The 12,270-nt window shown below is 47.6% G+C and overlaps 1 long non-coding RNA gene across 1 annotated transcript; it reads left to right on the top strand.

Moving 5' to 3' along the window:
- Positions 1 to 853: 853 nt before the first annotated feature.
- LOC102259095 lies at positions 854 to 8,938 on the top strand. Its single transcript, XR_314572.2, has 3 exons — positions 854 to 1,086; positions 3,698 to 3,777; positions 8,112 to 8,938. It is a non-coding gene; the product is annotated as an uncharacterized LOC102259095 (long non-coding RNA).
- Positions 8,939 to 12,270: the final 3,332 nt, after the last annotated feature.

The following is a 12,270-nucleotide window of genomic DNA, read 5'->3' as shown; positions in this document are numbered from 1 at the left end:
ATTGAGTCAAAGGAGCTTTCATGGAAGTTTCTGCCCTTTCACAAAATTACTCAAGCAAAGGCTTCCTCCTGTGGATCCTAAACTCCCGGACAGAGGTCCCTGGGTGTGGTGTGGTCACACTCGGAGTCCAGAGCAGCCAGGATTGGGGGTCCCCATGTCTCCACCCAGGGAGGAAGTGGGTTTTAATGCTTTGAAGTGAATGAACTTTCCCAAACTGCCCTTCAGTAAAAGATGTGCCAACTTCTGATACGCATATATATTTTCATTTTTTAAGATCACTTCCTGGTAATAGCCAGGACTCGTGTAGATGACTGGCTGCTTTTTCTAATTCCCCAGGGAGCTTCCGTGGCTCTCCCGATGCCTCGATGCACTGCCTGTCCCCCGATGGCAAGGCTCCGCTGCCCAGAGGTCACCGTGAGGCCAGTGGCAGAGCCATCTGGCACCCAGGAAGTGGGAAGTCATCATTTGAATCCACGGATCATCTGGATTAAAAGATCGTCTATGAAGAGGCCTCTCTGTGTAGTCTAGCACCTCGTCAGAGAAATTCTTTTTCTGAATGTACACTCCAAACCATCACTCTGACCAAACAAAATTAAGTCAGACACCTAGCCCTAGATGTGCCCTCAAAAATATTGCTCTATGCCTCTGCTTAGCCTCAGCCTCTTCCTGGCCCTCCTCCCCACCCCCTGGCTAATGCAAATTGTGTAATTATTTGCTGACCCAAGTGCTTTCTCTCCTGGCTTCAGAGTTCCCCTCTTCAGTGTTAGAAGTTGCATAAATAACCTTATCTTTTGGCAGCACTTTTTAAAAACCTAAGTCCTTTCTCTTTCCTCCACTCCCCCTGCCCGCCTAGGCAGTGCCAGTGCCAGCTCCCCGGCTCCTCTAGCCTCGTCCTGGAATCGGGCACCTGGGCCTGACAGTTCTGCTAACCCCGTGGGCGGCGAGGGCTCAGGGGATTACGGAGCTCGGCTCTCTGTGGTGTTCACTGAAGGTCAAGGTCCACTGTTCCTCCAGCCCCTCCTTTAGAACACAGAGGCCAACATCCTTCTCACCAAACCAGCTTAAAATCTGATACCTTGGAAGCAGGTAGGTGCGGCCGCACAATGATTCCCTCCGCCCACCGGCAAGCAAATATTTACCCGGGCTGGGCTGCTGCCCGGCAGGCGGGGCTCGGGGCCCGGCCCCTTGAAAATTACATCCATAGCTCTCTCCTCTCTTGCCCCTTTTACACTAAGTGGAATGGAGCCTGTTTTTAAAGACTTCCAGAGAAGGGTTCATAATTGCCCTTGGTAGAGGGCCTTAATGCGTAATTTAAATCTACTTCATTTACGCATTCAACCTGCGCCTTAGCAGCACTTACTAATCCATTGCGTGGACGTCATCTCTCATTCTGATTTCTGGAATAAGAGGGGGAAAGGCTGCATCGCACACCTCATGCCCTCATCTCCTTCCGAATCCTTCCGGGGGGATGGGGGGGAGAGGGAGGGGTGACAGATATGGAAGCTCAGCTTCTCTTTGCCTGGGAGCCCCTCCCGCAGCGCCCTGGCAGGGAAAGTGCAGGGGATGCTGGCTGTGTCCTGGGCAGAAAGAACCTCAGTCCCAAGGCCCCAGCACCCGCCTACGTGCAGGCCTCAGGTTCCCCTTGTCCTTACAGCTGCCTTTGAACCCTCTGAAGGATTTGTTTCTCCACCGGCACTGCCTGCTCTGAGGACACAGCAGGCAGCCCTCTGAGAACAAAGGCCAAGGCCAACCCTGAGTCCAGGGGGCAGAGCGTGAGCAGGACAGCAGCAGCACACCACGATGTCCGTGTGCACAGGGAGGGGCAGCCCGGGGCCACGCGGGGCTTCGCTGCAGCCGCAGCACTCACAGCTCCTTCCCACCAGGGTCACCTTCACACGTGGGGGTGGATTTGCAGGGCGAAGAGGAGAAAGACACAGAGGGGGGAGGAGATGAAGAGGGGCGGCCAGGGGGAGGGAGGGAGAGAATCGCCCGACAGGAGTGGAGCGCGAGGAATAGACGTGGATTCAGAGAGGCTCCACGGCTGAGAACAGCTGGCGCTGCCCATGTTGGGGCACAGGAGGCCCTGACGCCTGGGGCAGGCGTGCGTGTGAAGGCCTGCGGTCCTGCAGCGGCCGGGGCGTGGGCCTTTCTCTCCGTGTTCCCGGAGAGGCAGGGGCGTGGAAATCGTAGGAAGGGCCTTGGCTGGAGCAGCTGGGGAAGGACGCATCTCTGGAACCTGCTCTTCTATATTTTTATTTGCTCCGGGTGCCAGTGCCGCCAAATCCCAGGAGGTGCCTCACGGGAGAAACTACAGGGCGAGGCGCTAGAAGGAATCGGGAGGAAGGGGCAGTGTGTTAAGAGCGAGCAGAGGCATGGCCCTGTCTCCTGGAGAGAAGCTTCTAAATGCCCACCGTCCAATGTCACGTGCAGCAGCCACGTGTCTGTGAGGACTGCTACCTCTGGGCACTGGGACTGCGCCCACTGGCGCCCTGGGAGCTCATTGCTGCTGCCAATTACAGTCTGCTCTCACTCGATTGTCCTAAGCAGGTCAACACGATGAAGCAGTGAGACGCAAGGCTTTTCGGAATTAAATAGCAAGTTTCTGCACTATGTGAAGACGTTAAGAAAACCATCTGAATCTTTTGCAGAAGTGTCTTCCATGAGTGCCAGTAGGAGCTGGTTTCAGAACCTCCAGAAGCTGGACTTTCCCGTGTGTCTGGGGAAGTTGTAAGCGAAGATGAAGGGCTTGCAAAGACCTTTCCCCCCCCTGTTTGAAAAGCACTGATTGACCAAGAAGGCAGTCTCAGGATCCTGCTTCTCACTTTAATGAGGAGGTCACATCGGGAACACGTGCCCTTAGACACATGCCATTCTCCAGGAAAACACACGCGCCCAGAGCGCAGAGCTGCCAAGGATGGGCTGGCCGTAGAGAAGCAGGGCCCGTGGAGGTTACTGTACTAATATCTTCGACTGATATTAATTTAATTAGTGCTCTGGTTGTAAATCCCACGGTTTTTAATAATCTTCCCCAACCCTCCTTTTCTCATAAACCCAATTAGTCTTCAAGGCTGATTTTGCAGAAGTAAGGTTTTAATCTCTTCCGGAGGCGGGGAGGGTGGAGAAGAGGGGAAAGGGATGCATATAAGGCATTACAGTAGGAACCTCCGTATTTAGGAATTCTTGGTTTATTGACCAATTTTCTGGATTCTTGTCTCATTTCACTTTGCTGTATTGGTTGCCCATTGCTGCTGTAAGAAATTACCCCAGGCTTAGTGGCTTAACACAACTCTAATTTGTTATCTTAGTCTGAAAATCAGAAGTCCTAAATGGGTCTTGCAGAACGAACACCAAGGTGCAGGCAGGGCTGTGTTCCTTTCCTTTGATCTGGGCAGGTTTGCGATTCACTTGTTTTATTCTGCAAGTCACTGGTGGTCATGATAGCTGTTAATGCATGGCTGTAGTATAGTCCTCGTCAACTAACTAGCACTTGGAAGAAAACATGGACTCTCTCTCATATGCCCTCCACTCTGTTACTGCATTGCTATCATTGCTGATGCAGTAGGACACTCCCTGTATTAAAAGGGCCCAAAATTGTACACTTGAAACCTATATCATTGTATTAACCAATGTCACCCCAATACATTTAATACCAAATTGTAAGAAAAAATAAATGCTTTTCTGTTGACTATGTCCATAGAGTCACCACATGGAGAGGCCCACGAAGTGCTCCAGTCAACAGGGCCCATCTTCACATGCCCCAGGCCCAACACCAGACGTGTGAGTAAGGGAGTCTTCAGGTGACTTGATCCCCCAGCTGCTGTGTCACCCCAGCTGCCTAGACCCCAGATATCATGGAACAGAGACGAGTCATCCCTGCTGTCTAAATTCCAAATCCACAGAATCCATGGGCATAATAAGGTGGTTATTTTAAGCCACTAAATTTTAGGGGTAACTTCTCCTGCAGCAACAGGAGCTTGGGCACCAGGTACGTAGTGTTCACGGAATGCGCTGCTCGGGTGTGTTCCTGAAGCACAGTTGTGATGACAGCCATCATGATATCAGAAAAACTAACACCAGCAGAGTTAGACAATTAGTGGCTTCTCCAGAATCTCAGGTGCAATGCCGGGTTTGAGAAAATGTGACAAAAATCCATTCTAAGAGTTATTTGGGGGATTAAACCACTTTTCTAGAAAAGAAAACGAGCAGAATTTGGGTGCCTAGAGACACTGAGAGTAGGCACAACACCCCTTCCCCGTGGCCTCCAGGGTGAGCTGCCCTCCTGGTATGAGGTGGATCAGCACCCAGGCTGGGTAGGCGTGGCCTCTGCAGAAGGAAGTCAACAGAGGAAGCTTCTCAGACAGGTGAGGAATTCCAGGCAGTCTGGGAAAAGCCCTTTTGCTGCCTTATCTATCTATCTATCTATCTATCTATCTATCTATCTATCATTTATCATCTATTATCTATCTATCATTTATCATCTATTATCTATTTATCATCTATCATCTACCTATCATCTATCATTTATCATCTATTATCTATTTATCATCTATCTATCATCATACCTATTTTTATTATTATCTATTTATCATCTATCATCTACCTATCATCAATCATTTATCATCTATTATCTATTTATCATCTATCTATCATCATACTATCTATTTTTATGCCACATTGTGGTAACACACACACACACACACACACTGACCATGGCCAGGGCCAGGACTTCCTGGTGACTGGGTAAAATAATTGCTGCTGGGAAGAGAAGGGAAGTGCCCGCTTCCGGTGAGTTTTGCCTGATGTGGCTGAAATGTGAGGAACTTGGCACACTTCCCAGCCGGAGAAGTCTGTGTGAGAGACTGATAAGGAAAGGAGACTAATTCAGTAACCAAAGTTACTGCAGTGCAGTGAGTTGTCCTTACACCAGACCCTGCCTTATATGGGGAAGGGTTAAATACAAAACAAAGCACAGTAGATTCTGAAATATTATCTTGACAGTTAACAGTCACCCACAGATACTGTCCAGACACTTAGGAATCCAAGTGATAATTATTTGAGCTATTTTTTTTTCTTTGCTTAAGACATCTGGACAATTTTGCACAAACCAGGATGGGAATATAAAGTCCTTAGATATCCTTCCCCAATTAAATTATTTCATCAATAAATAATTCCTGAGCAGGTAACTCCAAATATGTTCATTCACATCAAGAAATGCCAAGAAAGTACCCTTTAAAAATCTGTAGTAAATGGATGTTTCCTTCTGTGTTGGCTGGAGCTCATTGTGTTTTATAAATTCACTCAACATTCGAGGCTCTAGACTTAAATTTTAAAGATCAGGCTTCCTTCTTCTTGTCCTGAGAGGTGCAAACATGTGCTGACCATTGGTTGAAGGTATGTTGGTTTTATTTAGTGCGACACCTACCAGACACCCTCGATGATACTACTGTGCAAAATTTCCAGACTTCCTGGGCTGGTATCCCAGGAAAAGTCAGCTATGTCATCTTGTATTAGTTAAGATGGTGCCAGCTGCTATCAAACATGAGCCTCCAGCCCAGCCAGTGTGCTCAGTGGTTTCGTATCAACCTATGAACCAGAAGGTCATGATTCGATTACCAGTCAGGGCACATACCTGGGCTGTGGGCTCGATCCCCAGTAGGGAGCATGAAGGAGGCAGCCAATCAAAGATCCTCTCTCATTATTGATGTTTCTATCTCTCTCTCCTCCTTTCCCCGCTGAAATAAAATATGTATGTGTGTGTGTATAGATATGTATATATATTTTAAACATAAACCTCCAAAACTCAGTGGCAAAATATTATTTATTTGTATGACATAAAATGTCGCTTATGACATTTACTTCCCACTCATGCAGTGTCCACTTGACACAAGGCAAGGCAAGGCAGCACGCTCTGCAGAATCCTGCGGAGACCCCAACGGGGCGGGGCAATGCCATCCTCAATGCGTGACCTGCCCAGAGAGAGCAAAGGATCACGTAGGCCAGGCCTGGAAACGTCTACATCACTTTGACCCACAATCTGATGACCAGAACTCAGTCAAAATGGCCCAAATTAGATGCAACTATTTCTGGGCAATGTCACCCCTGGCTGAGCACCCACTTCCCAGCAATAGAAGCGAGCATAGTTCTTTGGTGACAAACCACCCCTCTGGCACACATCTCATTTACACCGCGGATTCTTTCCATCCCCAGGCCTGTGGCGAGTGCCGTAAATGACCAGGCCAAACCTAGTCCCACCAAGATCCAAAAGGCTCGTGCTCTGCTGTCTTGGTCTCTATGACGTTTAGTTTGGAACGGTGCCGTGGCACTGAGACGGCCCTCCCCATGAGGACCTAGCACAGGTGGTGAGGGTACGCTGGCCCAGCTCACGTTCACTGCGCAGTAGTGCTATCGCCTGTCGTGTTTCCAGTGTTCATTCACCCTGGGAATGCTACCACATGTGAGAGGGCTCTGTGGCAGAGGAGAGTGTTCCCTCGGTCCTTGGTGATAGGTGGGCACGCTCAGGGCCCCTAGGCCCACTTTGGGAAGCCAGGGCCAGGCAAGAAGATTGCCTATGGGACCAGGCCCTGGCCTGGATTTCACTTCGTGATAAATCCCAGCTGCCCTTGTTCTCCCGGGAGCAGCTACTAGTGATGCGATGCCCAGGGCAAACAGACCTGTGTGGAGATGTATGCTGCCCTTGTTCTCCCGGGAGCAGCTACTAGTGATGCCCAGGGCAAACAGACCTGTGTGGAGATATAACACTTACATAATAAATTAGCCTGCGCATCACCCTCCTTGTACGCAGACCTGGATTATTTTTAAGAATGGCCGTGTAAACCATCATTGATTGTTATCCTATTATACTAGGCACTGTGCAAAGTACAGTACTACTTTTTACCTATAATAGTAACAATTGTTCTGCTAGGTAGAAATCGGGTTTCATTTTAAACTGAGGTACCTCAACAAGGTTAAGTAGCTCATTCAAAGTAAACTGATAGTGGCTGAGTTGAGGTTCAAATCCAGACCAATGTAACTCTAAAATCTGTTCTCCATCCACTATGGCATATAATGAGTTACACCCCCTCCCCCCAGGCACCCTGGGGTGCTTATCCTCAGCTTCCAAGAGCAAATGCTTAGCACACACAAGGAAAACACCAACCCATTCATTCCTCCCTGGCAAGACTCGCCCAAGTAAGTTTTCTCAAACTGCTCAGGGCCAACCTGATGCCTTCACCTTGATAGAGTAACCCCATGTGCCGAAAGTTTGAAGAACATGTATTCATTGGAAAGTGAGATTTCATTGTACGTAACTGCACGCAACAATAACATATGATCTGTGGCCACTCGAGTACTAAGGGTAGGCTGCAGAGACACACAAGTGTCTGAGATTCTTGTAAGTGTTCATGTCATCGTCATACAAGGCTGATTTCCCTTCACATAGCTGCTTCTTCACAGTCAACAGCGAGGTATTCCTTCTCTCTCTCCAGAGATGTTACACAAGCAGCATCGATTCAGACAGTGACCAACTGGTCACCAAGTCAGCCTGTTTTCCAAGCCATAGGACATTTAAAAAGACAGTTACTAAAGCCAAGAAGCCATATGACTTAGTAGCACCTTCTTGAATGGAACATTTTTTGTGTGCATCTTTGGAGACTTTTAAGTAAAGGCACAGCATTTTTTTTAAATTTCTTTATTGATTAAGTTATTACATATGTGTCCTTATCCCCACATTACCCTCCCCATCTTCCCCACTCATGCCCTCACCCCCCTGTTGTCTGTGTCCATTGGTTAGGCCTATATGCCTGCATATAAGTCCTTTGGTTGATCTCTCCTCCTTACCCCCACCCTCCTCTACCTAAGGCACAGCATTTTGTGTTGGAGACCAGGGCAAAGAAAAGAACATCCCATGTTCCCTTAGTGCCATTATTACAATAATGGCTTCACTTTGAGGACTTCAGATAGCCAGGCACAACCTCACAATGATCTATAGAGACTAAAAGATAATCATTTCTATTTCACGGAAGAAAGCAAAACCAGCTGAGTCAGATTAAGTGAGTACATCGCAAATGACAGCAAAAGAAGTTGAGCCCAGGTTTGTCTGACTATCTCTACAGCCCACCCAGAGCCCCAGAGCTGTTTGCAAAGAATGCCATCAGGAGGAAATTCGGCCTGGAGTGGGAAGGCTGTCCAGCGCTGCACGGCAGTGTTGTGCAATCTTCAGGAAGGGAACACAGTGTTCTGAAGTTGCACAAGGAATGTAAACAAGACAAATGAAATCTCTCAGAATCCGTGCTAATCCGCTGCCGAAGTCTGATTCCAGAAAAAGCTTTTGTGTATGTAGCGTTTGACTAGGTAGCGTGCCTCTCAAAATACTCAAAGTGGTGAGAGCAATGACTGAGTTTTGCAAGTGTCTGTGCATTGAAGGTAGTTTATTTCTTCCTCGGCAAGCAGGCTCTGTGCTGACAGCAGGTCTCAAGTGCTTGCTGAGCTGTTTTAAAACTCCCAGGAAGACTGGCCTTAGCTTTTATAAGGAAAATTCCAAAGCTGACATTTGTTGATGGAAGTAACTTCGCTGGGTTTGACAGCATGGCCTTGGTGGTTCCCGGTGCATTCCAATGCCATCTATTCAGGATTTGTGAGCACTTGGGGGGGCGGGTGTGGGAGGGAGCTCTGTGAAGGCCCCCTGCCAGCACGTCCCTTCACACACAATAAATAATCAGGTCAAGGCCGTGGCTCCCCAGCGTGCTCCAATGGCTTCCCATGAAAATGCTCCCGTGTAAGACACACATACCTACTCCATCACAGCTTATTTGTAACCGAGGCTTATGGGAAGCACAGGGACAAGCGAGTTCATAAAATGCACCATCTATTCTGTGTTAGACTCTACAGCAAAGCATGTCAAACTCAAAGGCTAACACTGGCCAAATAAACAAGGTTTCAGTTTATGTGGGCCGCAAAAAAACCAAAGCTTCGATTTTCATAGAAACGTAGGTGTGTTTCGATAGAGACATGCTGAATACAGAGGGCTGAAATAAATGAGTCATCGTTAACATAAAATAATAGAACATCTCAAGAAAAATTAATGTTTTTTCTTGAACATTAACTTACCAGACACTGAATAACTGCACAAATGAATAAGCATAACACAAATAAACCTATTTTTCTTGTTCTCTGAAAGAGAAATATTTCCTGTTGCGCACACCAAATAAGTCAGTCCAAGACAAATGATGTGGCAATCGGCTGCTAAAATATTTGCTGCTGGTATTAGCAGAGAGGAGCGGTATGCCTGCAGGTAAGACGCGTAAGGAAAATGAATGCAACACGATTATAGTCATCAGTCATTAGCTAACACTGTAGTTAGTTATTAATCATTCTGTGTAACAGGATATTGTAAAAATTAAGTTACAAAAATTTATTAAAACGTTTCTTACATACCATTATATTGGCTGGGACGCAAAAAATGTTAGTTGTGGCCTGCGGGCCACGAGCTTGACATGCTTGCTCTACATCTATTATTTCATTCTGACAATACCTGTGAGTTTGTGGAGCAAAGGATTCTCGTGTCCCTGGGACACACAAGGAAACTGAAATTCGAGAGCTGAGAGATTTTTCTCAGGGACACAGAGTAGCTGAGCTCAGATGTGAACCCAGTTCTCTCTGCATCGCTTTGGAGTTCCTGCTCCTCGGAGGCATCTGCGGAATCCTTGAGGAACAGCAAAGGGTGATTTTGATAGGTACTTGGAGGGAGCTTTTCTTTTTCTTTTTTTTTTTTTTTACATGCCTGGTCTTTTCTTACTCGTCACCATTCACATACCAGAGTCCCCAAGGTCTACCATCCACCACGTGAAGCATTACATTGATCTGAAAGTCTCTTATTTTTGAGCCCCAAAATTTGCTCAGAATTTCCTCTATGTGACAGGATTCTTAGCTTTTGAGTTCCGTCACACTCCTTGTCATCTGGAAGTTTTTGCCTTTCCAGACAAAGTTATGAGCGGACACGACTCCAAGGCGGAGCCTCTCAGCCTCTTGGAGCCTGTCGGCCTCCTTCCCCTGCCCTCTTCCTGGTATCCTTCCCACCCGTTCTCAGGAACCCAGTGGGTAAAGAACACAACATCCTATATAATAAAAGCCTAGGTGGCATCACACGCAACATCATCACAAGATGGCCGCCACAAGATGGCCGGCAGGGGAGGGCAGTTGTGGGCGAACAGGCCAGCAGGGGAGGGCAGTTGGGGGCAACCAGGCCGGCAGGAGAGGGCAGTTGGGGGCGATCAGGCCTATAGGGGAGCAGTTAGGTGTCAATCAGGCAGGCAGGGGAGTGGTTAGGGGGCAATCAGGCTGGCAGGCTGGCGAGAGGTTAGGAGCCAGCTGTCCATGATTGGAGAGGGTGCAGGTCGGGCTGAGGGAGACCCCCCCACCCCCACACAAATTTTGTGCACCGGGCCTCTACTTATAAATGAAAACAGGTATGCATGTCAACAGAGTGAGAAAAGAATACAAAACAAGCTATAAATTTAAAACTGACAAATAATACAAACATCAAGAAGTCCAGAAAATTAAAATTGTTCACTCATTAACTGCTTAGAACACCTCTACCATACTTGTAACATACATTCATTAGCTACCTATTTTTAAAATATTTTAATAGAAGGAACATAAATATCATGCAGCCTTTTCTCCAGCTTGTTGGAAAGTTCTTTTGCACTTTACAGGTTGTCCCTGGCAATATCGTATAAATATCCAGAATGGCTTTCAAGTTCGGGGAAAGCTCTATGGTCTGTCTTTCATCCAGGAATTGTGTCAGGTGTACTCTGTCGTACTGCTACAGGTTTGGGTCCCCTACACATAGAAGCCTGACAAATTCTAGTTCATGCAAATTCTATCAAAAAGCAAAATATATGGCCCTAGCCAGAGTTGTTCAGTGGTTAGAGTGTAAGCACACACACCGAGGGTCCAGGCCTTGATTCCCGGTCAAGGGCATGTACCTGGGTTGCAGGCTTGATCCCGGGGCCCCATCGGGCACATGCAAAAGGAACCAGTACTCTGTCGTACTGCTACAGGTTTGGGTCCCCTACACATAGAAGCCTGACAAATTCTAGTTCATGCAAATTCTATCAAAAAGCAAAATATATGGCCCTAGCCAGAGTTGTTCAGTGGTTAGAGTGTAAGCACACACACCGAGGGTCCAGGCCTTGATTTCCGGTCAAGGGCATGTACCTGGGTTGCAGGCTGGATCCCGGGCCCCATCGGGCACATGCAAAAGGCAACCAGTCAATGTGTCTTTCGCACATCGATGTTTCTCTCTCCTCCATCTCCCTCCTCCTCCCTCCCTCCTTTCCACTCTCTCTAAAAAACAATGGAAGGATTCACAAAAAAGTAAAATATATGTATGGTGAACTTAGAATTAAATACTGCGCATTACCAAGGTCATCCCCAGTTGGGGAGAACTCCCCTTTGCATGGGAGACCCTCACCCTCTCCTTCGCAGTTTGAGACTTGGGGGGCGGGAAGAACCTCCCACAGACGAGCTTCTGGCTCCACACATTTCGAACACAGCTTCTCCCCAGCCCCGAGGGCTCCAGGGCGGGTGCAATCTGCTCTTGAACTCTGCACATTCACACCCTCACACCTGCTCAGTGGACGAGGGGGCACTTTGGAAGGCATGCCTCATCAGGAAGGTCATGAATAACTACATGTGATTTGGTCTGAAAACCACATAAATATCCTCCATTTAACCCAAACTAAATATACCTCCAACTCAAACTCCATGAAAGCAAAAATCACCCGGGCCTACTCCCAACACTAACACAAGGAAAATAGAAGCAGAGAAGTCAGACTGGAATAAGCCAGCAGTCTTAATTTGTTGCTTAAATGTCTGACTTGCAAATTTTATAAATATCTGACCTTTGAACCCATGCTTAGCCCCTCAGGGGGACTTGGGAGAGGCCCCAGCAGGTCAGGGACCCTGCAGCGGAAGCTCCTAAAGCAGCGATTCTCAACCTGTGGGTTGCGACCCCTTTGGGGGTCAAACGACCCTTTCACAGGGGTCGCCTAAGACCATCGGAAAACACATATATAATTACATATTGTTTTTGTGATTAATCACTATGCTTTAATTATGTTCAATTTGTAACAATGAAATTGGGGGTCACCACAACATGAGGAACTGTATCAAAGGGTCGCGGCATTAGGAAGGTTGAGAACCACTGCTCTAGCCTATTTCATCATCAGAGACTACGCTTCCAGATTATTTTGGACTCCCAGCTTATCTGCA

Source organism: Myotis brandtii, unplaced genomic scaffold (assembly GCF_000412655.1).
Source record: "Myotis brandtii unplaced genomic scaffold, ASM41265v1 scaffold802, whole genome shotgun sequence".
Lineage (NCBI taxonomy): Eukaryota > Metazoa > Chordata > Mammalia > Chiroptera > Vespertilionidae > Myotis > Myotis brandtii.
The sequence above is the reverse complement of the archived record's forward strand: the minus strand, read 5'-3'. Positions and strand labels throughout refer to the sequence as shown.